This window comes from Numenius arquata, chromosome 4, assembly GCF_964106895.1.
Source record: "Numenius arquata chromosome 4, bNumArq3.hap1.1, whole genome shotgun sequence".
NCBI classification, from domain to species: Eukaryota; Metazoa; Chordata; class Aves; order Charadriiformes; family Scolopacidae; genus Numenius; species Numenius arquata.
The window spans coordinates 63024377-63037290 of record NC_133579.1 but is presented as its reverse complement, the minus strand read 5'-3'; the positions used below and the strand labels follow the sequence as shown (position 1 = coordinate 63037290).

At 41.7% G+C, this 12914-nt stretch overlaps 1 protein-coding gene across 1 annotated transcript in view; it reads right to left on the bottom strand.

Moving 5' to 3' along the window:
- HIVEP1 (HIVEP zinc finger 1) overlaps positions 1-12914 on the bottom strand; it is a 68393-nt gene that overhangs the window by 30992 nt on the left and 24487 nt on the right.

Sequence of the window (12914 nt, the reverse complement as noted above, 5' to 3'; positions counted from 1 at the left end):
AATAGATACCTGATGTTACTCACCTTTGTTTACCTCAACAGTGAGATAATTACTCTGATAGTTAATTATTTAATTTTTTTTTTACTTCTTTCCTAACATCCACTCAGACATAGCCACTGCCTCAGCTACCATCACCGATAGTGCAGAGGAAGCCAAATATTAAATGGATGTAAATCCATTTTCTTAAGCTTTTACAATTCATTCATTAGTCTGTTAGCCAAAACCATATTTGTCTGATTGCCAATATTCAAAGCGAAGGAAGAATCCAACGTGACTAGAGGACTGATGCCTCTGAAAAGGTGCAGCTGCCCACACCTTTTGGGAAGCATTACTGAGTAACTCCACGCGGTATGTTTACCTGCACATACAGGTACTCAGGAACAGAGGCTTACGTGCACTTCTAGGTAAAGAACCACCTTAAGACAATGCATAAAGGGACAAAATTCTCACAGTCAACTTCACAAGAAGCTAAGTGGAGAAAGCGCAGATTTCCCAGTACCCATCAAGCCTACGGCCCCCTTCGAGTGGCATGAGGACTGTCCTCTTGCAGAAACACCATCTGGCTTCTATACTGTGCTGGGAGGAAAGCCAACGCATAGAGTGCATCTGACAAGAGATACTGGAGCTGATGAATCCAGGGTGCAATTCCTGCTCCATGTACAGGAAATCCAGGCAATGCCTAAAGCTTGTCTAGCAGAAGAAAATGCAAGTGACCAGTAGGAAAAGAAAGACGTTACGTTTTCTCCCTGCCAAAGCATAACCCAACTGGGATGCGTGCTAGTGCCAGACATTTGGAAGTTCAAAATCCCGTTTCCAACTTGATGCCAACTTAATGTACACGTATACTCATTTAGGGTGAATGGATATTCAGGAGATTTCCTTGGAAACTGAAAGATTAAAGACTACACATCACATATAACATATTGCAAATGTGGAAGTTCTGCAGAACCTGACCTATTCCTCTCACAGCCCAACTAGAGGAAATTTAACTGTGAAGACTAAGAGACCCTTTCATTACTTTCTGCAGTCCCATAAAGGAGACACTAGAATCCCTTGCCAGAACTACTGGCTCCGGTTATGGGGACTTTGTGCTCCTCTTGTACATCCAGAAAGAAATTTCTGCGGTAATTTTATTGCTTTATCACCAAAATCTATTCATATTAGACTGGATTTAACATATTCAAAGCTGAGCAGTCTTCCATCACAATGTTTTGTCCTTCCTATTGCTTCACAATTAACTTATTAGTGTAAGCCACTCGTTTATCGTCAATATGGTGATTTCTTTACAATTCATAGTTGAGTGCAACTGTTTTTACTTCAATAACAACAAAAAACAATTTTAGGCAAATCAAAGAGAAAATAACAAGGTAATTATATGAAAGGGTGCTTTTAGCCATGGTCTCTCTGAAGCATGGCCATGTTAATTGAGCGTAAGTAATTTGGTTCCTTTTATGCACACGCTGTAGCTTTTATCCCATCATAATCACGCCTCCACACCGATCATACTGCTGGTGTTTGTACCGGAGCGCGACGGGGAAAGCTGGGCAGATTACACAGAGCTAGAAGAAGATAAGAGCACCAGGAATTGTGAACATCCAAGCAGACAAATGTACGCAAAGAGACTAGGGTGTTTTATACTGCAGTAATTGAACAATCAAACGATGTGCTGCTTCCTGATGCCTCAGAATATTAAACAACTAATATTCCTGGCTTTCAACCGGTTCAGAGGAACAAGCATACTGAACCTGCACCATGCTAGAACTGGAACCCAATACAGCGGAAAGATGTAATGCAGCTTAAAGAAAGTAAAAATGTATCTCTAATCTACCGATCAAGCAATTAAAAATATAAATTCATTATGAATTCAAGATCAGAATTTTCCATGATCTATTTACTGCTTTACTTTTTGAACATGTTTTAAAATGTACTTTCTTGTAAATGGCTTTACAAGCCTTAACAACAGTTTATGTCCTGTACTCTACTTTACTCCTGGATAATTTAGAAATCCTTATCATTAATGGAAATATTCACCTCATATTTGCTAACAACCAAATTTCTAGCATATTTGGGGAAAAAAGGAATCCCTGACAACTTCCTTTCACTTATTTTTAGCTTTTTCTTCCTTTTGTATAAGTCTTCTTTATGTATTCCCAGCTTATGCTGAAGATATTCCATTTCACGTTTGTTAATCTGCAGCTACGTGCTTGCACAAAGATCAACTGCATCAATATTTCCAGAGGCAACAACAAAACTGGCGGAAAGCATCAGTCCCAGAATGCTAAACACTCCTCTGCCTTTCAGAGGAGACAAACTTTCAGGAGCATGATGACTTGTCAGAGCCCTGTAGCCACATCAACAAGCCGACACTGAACAAGGAGAACATAAAAACATCCTCATGTGAGAGAAAATATGAAGCTGATCTGCTTTTCGTTCTCTCCCTGCCACTCCACGCGCTCCGCTCGCCTCCCTCGGCAGTCACAAAGCCCTTCTCATCCTTCAGCGGTTAATTCCCCTTTTTCTCAGGTGGTGAAGTGGTGGTGTTGAGAAGTGCTGTCACCTCTATCAGATGGCTGAAAAGTATCTTTTTCATAAGCTGTATTACATCAAATAGGATTAAGTTACCCAGCCAGAGGGGAGGTAACTCCGCCATTGTGCTCAGCACCTCACTTTTCACATCCCAGAGACACCGGGCATCTCCTTCACGCTTTGCCTGCTTGGCTTTGTTCTGCTTTGCCATCAGGACTCTCTGTTTAATTCTTTTGCTTCAGTATGAATTCTGCACTCAGAAACGTCAGTTTTTCTTGTCGTGTTTTAAACATGACTGTGTTCACCTATAATTTCTCTGCTGCACTTTGCACAGGAAATAGAGCAAAAGAACACAAGTGTGATGGTGTAGAGAGCAATCGGGGAGAGTAACTCATGCAGCAAATAAAGGAAAAGTATAAGCAATCTGATTTTTTCTTCTGTAGCATTCACTGGTGAACTAGACAGTGTCTTGACAAAATGATCTCAATGGTTTTGTTTAAGTAACTTTCAGAACTGCCTGTCTCAAAGCCTACGTGTTATTATAACACCCACTCTCTTTCTCTCCCTTCTAACAGAGCTACGTGCTTGTACTTAAAAAGAAGGAAGAGAATAAGAGGGAACCGAAGCAAGGCGCCAAGCACCCTTCCCAGTGCTACCCTGTGAAACATGGAGCAAGCAACCAATACCTGCCCCTACAGTCCAAAAAGCAGCATAATTTTAATCTCGTGTCCTCACTTGATGTTGCAGAATTTAAAACAAAAAAACCCAATCACTGTAGGCATACACACAGAGACCAGATTTTCAAATCCAAGTGCCTAAACTTTAGCTCCTGAATTTGTACTTTGCTCCCAGGACACTGCAAGTAAGATCAAGCCTCTTCTGAAAGCGTTCAAATACAAATTGATGTCTTAAACATAAAGCTGAAATGTTACTTTGACACCTAACAATGGTAGGGATTCAAAGGTGGAAGACTTTTCAAAACAGAGAGACCATTATTAAGGATCTAAATCTGATTAAAGCTAAGCTTCGCATTGTCTTTAGATATTTAAAATATTCTTATTCTTTACATCTGATACTTATGTAATTTTGATTTGACCGAAACTATCCAAAGTCCTCATGAATCATCCCACTGGGTCCGTTTCCATGAATAAGTAAAGAACACGATTATGAGATAAAGAAAGAAGTCTTGCCAGCAAATAAAAGGCCACCAGAACTTACATTAAATGCAGCAGGGAATAATTAAACTTTCATTTGTTATTAAATTAGCTCTTTGGCTGCATACTTCCTTCTACATGCTAAGTACATCCATATATAAAAGGAAAAAAAAACCCAAACAACCCCCCCGATTACATAAACCACATATACAACTATGAAAATGTTCATAGTCAACAAGTCAACAGAAAAGATTTCAACAAGATTAACCCAAGTGCCATGCCTAATTTTAAGCACAAATAGAGAAGATTTGAAAGTCAGTCTCCAACAATTTTAATGGTTTTATTTCAGGTGCCTAACTTCAGACTTCTTGAGTTGGCCACACGGCGGTCACTGGCTGTTTCAGAGGTCAGGAGGCAAGTCTAAGAATTCGGGGCACTCCAAGTCAGCAGCGATATTTGAAAACCTCTGTCAGTAGGCTTAATCTACACTTAAGAACTTTAATTGCTGAAAACACCAGTCCAAATGTGTCCTTAAAAACCACTTGATCTGTACATAAATCACAACGTGTCATTAATTAACGGAAGAAGGGTGAGGGGGGAGCTTTGACATTCAAAGGCTGAAGCAGTCTGATAGGAATTGGATCAAGCATTCATCTTTTGTTCTTATCAGCAAATACGGGACCATTCCATAAAGCACTGATAAAGAAAGTATAGTTCCATGATTTCATACTGCCTGTAAACATATGATTATTTTTCTTGGTGTTTCTAACAGACATCACTAAGCTCTGGGTTGATATGTGATATATGTTGATATAGGCATTGTACGGGCTGTCAGCAAGAGAGACATTCCCCGATTCTCTTTTAAGGGTCATTTCACACCAGGTTTTTGTACTGGAAAGACTACTGTATTAGCAAAATTTCTCATTAATAACCAAAATAGCAAAAGTTCTACTAACACAACCTCCAGGAAAGGTGCACCTGTGTTAATATGTGGTACCAGCCCTCATTCGAGTAGTGCCATTAACCTCAATGACAGTATACATTTTTGTAAAGTCAAATTAAATTTTAATGCTCTCTACCATCACACCCTGGTGAGCCCATAAAACCAGAGTATCTCAAGTTCATCTATTAAAGGCAATTGTAGAGAAAATGTATATTGATATATACACTAAGAAATCATACCCAGTACCTCTACCACTAAGTTTCCCAAATTTAAAAATTAGTATTTCATAACATCCATCACAAGATAATTCAGGTGGGAAGACACCTCAGCAAATCTATAGTCCAACCTCCTGCTCAAATTGGTGCCAGCTATGGGATCAGACCAGGGTCCCAGGGCTTTGTCCAGTAGGGTCTTGGAAACCTCCAAGGAGAAAGTCTACACAGCCTCTGTGAGCAACATCTTCCACTGCTTGACTGTCCTCATGGAGAACAAGCCAGTCCATGCCTCTCTTGTTTCAACTTATTCCTATTGCCTCTCATCTTCCCACCATGCTCCCTTGTGAAGAGCCTGACTCCATCTTCATGATAATGCCCCGCCCTCCCCCCAAAAAACACCTCTTCTCAAGGCTGAATGAGTCCTGGTCCTCAACTTCTCACAGGCAAAGTGTTCCAACTCTGATGGTTGTGCTGTCCCAATGCTGAACTCACTCCAGGTTCTGATGTTCCTTCTGCACTAGAGGGCCCAACACTGGACACACTATCTAAAACATTGTCTAAGGATTGCTGAGTAGGGGAAGATAATCCCTTCCCTTGATCTCCTGGTTATACTTTCATTCATACAGCCCTCTCTTGCTGCCAGCTGTGCTGCTGGCTCATGCCCAGCCCACTGCCCACTGCACCACCATGGGTCATTCGACAGAGCTGTTCCCTGGTCAGTCAATCCCCAGCCGGTCTCACTGCAGGGGCTCCTCCCGTCCAGGTGCAGGGATTTGCATTTGTACCTGTTGAAACCAGGCTTATTACTCCTCTGGTTGTCCACCTATCCAGACCTTAACGCCCTAACTTGGACACAAGAATATAGTGAGAGATAGTGTCAGAAGCCTTGTTAAAGTCAAGGTAAAAAATGACATTCACTGCTCTCCCCTTGTCCCCAGATCTAGTCTGGGGCTTATAACAGAAGCCTTTTTATCATAGTCATTTTATCACAGTTGTCATCAATTTCCATTGTTATGAGATTGGAATACATAAAGCTGAAGGTCTGCAAAGTACTTTTGCTCACTTTTATACCCAATATACTGTTTACATGCTTCATCTGAATAAGTCATCTGGATCAGAACACATACCGATGATACACTCTCTGGCTACATGGGGAATAGCATCCCCCAGGAATCCTGCTTTTCAGTTTTTTTGTTGCTTAATTCCTTTTCCCATTCCCAACTTCCACCACCAAACAAATCACATCAGTAAATTCTGCGCACACTTCATCTCAGTGATGGCAAAAATAACAGGCATCTCAACAAAAGCAATGCAATCTAAAAACGTTCAGTTTGTTCCACCTGATGGTTTAGCGTAACTACAGATGTGGCTGGCACGGCTTTATACCTAGGGCTATTCGTATGCAACTTATAGGTTTTCAAATAAATACGTTCCAAGGAATACCCATATTGTTGGCTACCAAAAGCAAGTAATAATTAAGAACAGGCAAAAATCGTTTAATCAACTGTAATGTTTAAACTATACAATCTACTATTTCCACAAATTCTATATTACCAGGAGTGAATTGTCACTTTGAAGGTAACACTGGGAAAAGGAAGAAGTATTTCTTGTCTTTAAGTAACATTTTCCTGAAATAATAGGCCTGCCTATATTTCAAAGTAGCTTCAGAGAGTCAAGAGCTGGGATGGGAGTTTGGAAGAGGCTACTCAGACCCCACGCCTCGGCATCTCTCTCACCAGTGTCTGAGTTGCAAAGAGCCACTAAGGCTGAAAGGGCAGAATAACTTTCTGGACTGACCGAAGCTAGGATAAAGATACAGAAATATTGCACTCATTAATTCGAAACATAAAAGTTTCTTCCCCGAGAATCAAGAATATATACAACCTAGTAAGTGAAATAAAGGACACGATAGGTTTAAAGGTGCAGCCACCGAGAAAGGCACGTTGTGGGCTACTCCTCACGCACTTCATGAAATACCGTGGCACCATTAGCGAGGGCAGAGCGGGTTAGCTTTATAAATTGTGCAATAACTCTTTAGCATAAGGTGAACGAGACGCCTTCGCCCCGAGGCACACAACTTGGAGTTATCAGGGAGCTCCCCTGTGATACAGTTTCATCCCAGACGCGAGAGCCTGCCAACTCTTGTTTGGCCTTGGGACAGGTAAAGAGTAAATGACACATTGCACTCTGGGGCTGTCTTTCTCACGGCTTCTTTCCAAGTCATGGCTACTCACATCAAGATAACCTTGGTGGGGAGACTTCTGATGGGGTGTAAGGACGTAACTACCTTACGCTAACGAGATCAAGAAAGATCTTCTTTATAAGAGTGTAAGAGAACGTTATGATAGCTAACATCACCAGCAATCCTAGGCTGAGAATTTCTTCCTTGCTGGGCACTCTAAACACACGAAAAAAGGCAGGATGCCTCCTGAAAGCCAAATTAACGATCTCCCAGTAACAGCCTAATAAGAAACCAGTTCCACCCAGTTATCCATGTAAGAATAAAGCTGTTTAAATATAACCAGCTAGAGAAAGTATGTTGGCAGAAATTAACTAAAATACCTCAGGGACATCTGGAAATCTTCCTAGAATGTCAGGCAATGTTGTGAACAGTTTCATAACTAAATTATCTGTTTCCAAATTAAGGATTATCACTTATTACTGGGAAGTTAGGATTCGGCTAATAAATCATTAGAACAACTTCTATCCCTTACACACAGAAAAAGAAAGGCCATTAAAACAGAGTTATGGAATGGCTCATGAAACAGCAACCAGTTTAAGGGTTATCAGCGACGAGCAACTGCTATCTGGTCGGATGAGATACTGAATATAAAATCCGCAAACATGAGTCTGAGGGGAAAAAACAGAAATGAAAGGAACAAGATGCTAACCAAACTCTCTTTGCACATAATGATGTTCACACAGAACAAGCTCCTTAGTCATATTCTCTGCATTTCTTTAATATAATCTTCCATTTGAAAAGCAGGGATCAAATGGAGCAATTTCCATACTGCCTGTAGCAACTGAAGAGAAATGAAGAGCAGCAAAGAGCTCAGACCTAACAACCATACTATTTAAAAACAGATAAAGGAATAGGAGCTCTGGCAAAGCGAGTAGGAAAAGTCTTACACAGCAGGCCTTTCTCCGAGGACTAAATGGTGCTGTGGACATGAGAAAAGCAGGAGAAGGCAATTTAATGGAAATCTAGACATGAGGAATGTCCTAATCATGGAAGCTCGGTCTGGTGTGCCAGAGGTGGGAATGGGCATCTCCCCCCAGGGGAAGTTTGCTTTGGCATCAGTGGGAGGTCCTCAGTGCCGAGACCCCTGAGCTCCTCAGAGCTCCTTGCTTTCCCCGGAGCCGCTTGTCCTTTTCCAGAGATGCGCACAGTCTCTCTTTTCTCCCTCCCACACATACACACGTGCCACCTTTTTAGGAGGTTCCATCCGGGTCAGCCAGTAGCATGTAACTACCAGGGAGTGGTACACTGTACCTAACTCACCATCCATTTATATATTATGGTTTCCCTTCAGAAGAAGGCCAAATGAGCTAAAGGAGTATCTGGAAAGCATTAAAAAAAACACTCATTACTCATAAGCAAGGCAGACTACAAGGAAGTGAACAAGTGAAAAATCTTGCATTTCCACAACTGGCTTGCTCCCAGCTCACATCAACTAAAATTAGCAACCTATTGCATTTACTACATGCGCGTAGGTATGCCTCTTGAATTAGCTAATTCGTTAGCTCAGCATCCTCCCAGCACAAAAACAAGCTTGTTCTGGCCTCACATTTTAGAAACTTGCAAGAAATCCTTCTATTCATTAAAGCACGGTCAAGCTCAAAACGTTACTGCATCTGAAAACATAGCCACTGATTTCACAACACACTGTACCATGATTTGGAATAGCCACTTTCCACTTGCTCTCAGGAAGAGGCTTTTTCGACAATTGTTTTACAAAGTTAATTTGTATAATGTCCCTTTGAAAATGATATTTGCAGGTTGGAATCTCTCTTGTTGAACTGTCACTCAAAAAACTTGCTATACTTGTCAGAAAACGTCAAAATACTATTGCTTTAATAGCCCATTAATGCTTTAACCAAGTTCTCGTAATAGCTCCAAAGGATGAAATGTTCAATTTAAAAACTGTAGATCTGTTTGTCTGCCTGTCAAAACAATACCAGTTCTTGCTGTGTCTAGCACCAGCAGTAGATTTACCAAGCAGATTTCAGCTGCTAGTAGTCTAAACTAAATGTACTAACCAAAGAAAATTAAAATAGAAATAACAGATAGAGACATTGACTCACAACCCAGGAGGTTTACAGGAGCCAGCAAACTTCCCATGTTCTAACATTGTTCCTCAGAGCAAAGAACATGTAAACATCTCAATTTTTATCAGTTTGCCCCACTGGTAAAATGAGGACATTAAAATGTACTTAACTATTGAAGACGAAAGCAATGAAAAATGAGGTTAAATGATAGCAGAGACTATTCCTGCTCCCACAGAAGTCAGGAGAGTTTTCTCACTGTCCTTGGTGGGCACAAACCCCTGCACTGAATGTGCCTGAAGACAGAAAGAGCCTTTCAAGTCATCATTGTTATTATTAACAGCGTGTGACGCTCCCTCAACGTGAAAACACCAGAGATTTTAAGACTAGACGGGACTTGGAAAAATGCGAGATCTTGCATGACATGAGCTACAGACACAAACAGTTTCTGCATTAAGCCAATCACGACTGTCTTAGCTGCTGTAAATATTTTAGGAAGATAATTCAGTCTTGATTTAAAGCCTTATAGTTTGACATACACAGAACAATTTAAATAAATTACCTCTCAGACACATGCATTGACATATTTTAATGTAGATGCAAACACTTTATGAAATCAGACATCAAGAAAATGCATAAAACTGAATTGCATGAGATATCACTGCTAGCTTGTATTTTTGAACATTTGGAAAGTAAAAGGTAGGTAGCTCTGGTGTAGGTCAACAGAAATATAAAAAGGCAAGATAATCCTCTCACCAGCATTAAGTAGCAAACAGGACACTACTGTAACTTGCAACTTTTGAAGATTATATACTTCCATTTAGAGCAACTGTATTTCTAGCCCATATGGTTGCTGAAGATAAGGACAGAAAGATGAAAAGAATCAAACGAAACTTTGGATCTCAGTTCCATGTCTTGCCCAAAAAGTAAGGCACAGTTTCCTACAAATACAAAATGGAAAGAATACGTTTTGGACTAATGACAGTACATGGGTACCACAGCAGCAAAGAATCCAGAAAGCTCACGTGCTTGCAAACCTACAGGAAAAAATTAGGGAAACATCTGTGGAGGATGAGGTCACTCTGAAGCTGGTAAATTAAAATGCTTAAATTGTTTTGTACCACGTTTCCAGACTTTTTTGTTTGATCTCTCCACTTCTCATTCAGTTTCCCATTTCCCTTGAACGAAAGAATACAGTATTGACCCCAGCCGAGACCTGGGGAGCGGGGTACATCACCACCACGCAGTGCTCTCACCTGCTTTTTGGCAGGGAGAGGTGCGGTGGCAGGAAGCGGGATCGGGAGCGCCTGCGGGGAGGGGAGAGGAGGGAAGGGATCTGGCTGCTCCTTTGAAGCCAGATGGTGGGTCGATGAGAGTCGGCTGTAAGCTAGGACGTGGCAACATAAAGAGGGCATCAATCTTTAAGGTAAGACATACGCAATGTCTTGTTTATCTAGGGAGAATGCTGGTATATTTATAATAATGTATTCAAAACTCCCTCTATAATTTTGTCAATAACGTGCACTCATTTAACAGGAGGGATGATAAAGTAGGGAGGGTTCAGAAGAACTCAGAAGAGGCAAAATCTGTCTTCCACGAATCTGCAGCAGAATCTACATTTTTGAACTCATGTTGCATGCTTCCATTTAGAACTACAAACTTCCTCACCTAAATCTCAGTGCTGTTCAATTTACTAGAAAAATAATATTCCGGTTGAAAAAAACAGCAGATGGGCAAACAAGGTAAAGGGCATTTAATTTCAGCTGCCTCTCCTCCATGCCAACACACTACTTTGAAGGGACTGCGAGTGTGGGAGGGGAACATATGTGCATGTGGATTGTGCATCTCGGAGAATATTTGCTGCTGGAACGTAATCTCTCCTTTCTTGATGCTTTCTTTCCACAATAGCTCAAAATGCATATCCACATGCTGGGTGGTTCCGCACAGTTATACGTGGACATAAGCCAGCGAATGGACATCTGTGTCCATTCAGTCCTGCACGCAAACAGTGACTACAGAGCCGCTCCACCAAAAGCCGTGTCAACCCTAAGGCTTCAGAGACAGATTAGAACCCGCTGAAAGCGCAGACAGAAATACAGGTATTTTTCAACAGCACTCCAGAAGTTGCTTGGACCTCGCTGGAGTCCAAACCAGGGCTTTGAATGGTTTTGTTTTGGTGGTTCTCAGCAAATACTGACAGAGCCTGCTGCCATTTAAACATCCACTGACCGAGTCAGATAAAACTCTTGGACCTGACAACAACGTTTCTGTATCTAAGAATGCATGTAAAGAGGGCACTACTAATATCGAAGCATGAGGCTATGGAAAGAGAACTGATCTGGATGAAATTCTGATACTCTCCTAGGGAGAAATTTGTGGTACCTCTGGAAGGGAACTGCATCATCAAGATAGATCTTCTGGAAGTGGTGAGAGCAACCTAGAAAATCACCTTCATAGGCCAAGAACTGAACAGCTATGCTGAGGATCTGAAACAAAGGATGCAGGAGAATACATAGCATAGTCTTCAAATTCCACATGCAGCATCTCCAGCAGCAGGCAAGAAACTGAAAATGCTCTGTAAAGAATGTGAAAATGATGGAGTGAGAAAGTATAGCATCTTGGTTGATAGGCAAATGACAGACTCAAATAGGTACTAAATAGACCCTAATACAGTTTAAGGACATACCTCATCCCTTCAGCTCAAGTAGGTACTCCAAAATGAGTACTCATTGTATCAGAGTTGGAGTGGACCAGCGTAACACACTGATCTGAAACTTAACTGACAACTTATCCCTTTCTGTGATTTACGACATCGTCTTTTCTGGCAGCAAGACCAGGACCCCTGTAACAGAGAAAGCCACCAGAACATTGACCCTGGTCTGTGCTACAGAGCGTAGACCTTGAAGGAAAGGTGGTGTAACCCAAGCAAATCTTCCCTTATTCAGAGGGATGAATTAATATGTGACAAACAGCTATGACAGTCTGTGAGTCTACACTGCAATGAGGCTGAGGAACACAGGTGTGTCCCCAGATCATCCCTGACCACCTTATACTCTGAGGACGCAGCAATCGCCATGACTGAGAAGCAGAATGAGGAAATTCATCTTCCATCTGATCTAGCCATTCATCACTGATCCTTTCAGCTGTGACACGGCAAGAAGCAGTTATTTGAAATGATGTAGTTCAGTCCAAAATAGTACTCATAACAGCCAGAGAGACCCCAGGATCAGTGGGCAATGCAGAGTATACACCAGGCGACGAGATGGCCCTTTTGGGGATCTGTCATCCGCTTTATGGTGAATCTTGGTGTTGCTGGAGTTTGTCACCAACTTTAGTTCCCTGAACAGTTTCAGAAGCCAAGATAGAGATGTAGGTGGCAGGTTTAGCATCGCTGGTGCCAAGTACAGAGGTAACCGAGTTAATTCCACTAGTCCTAACTGATGCAATGACAGTGTTGGTGGAGCTGATGTACCTAGGACCCAGGCTGCTGTGACAGGCAGAGAACTGCTGCAACAGATAAAGAAGAAAACAAATGCTTACAGCGCTTCATATTGGCCTTCAGTGGCTGAACTGGTTCTGGGGATGACCAAATCAGAAGCCTCTGTGGCAATCACAAGGATCTGAGAGGACTTGACTTTACCAGTCTGGAAGGGAGAAGACAGAGAGACTTTCTTGGGATGGCTTTCTCAGGAGGATGGCCAGCGGTAGATCAAAGACAAAGCAGTCAGATTCAGCTGAATGCCTTCCAACCCATGACACCCACTGGGTCCCGTATCAGAGAAAGCCTTCACTGCCTTCTCAAGGAGAAAT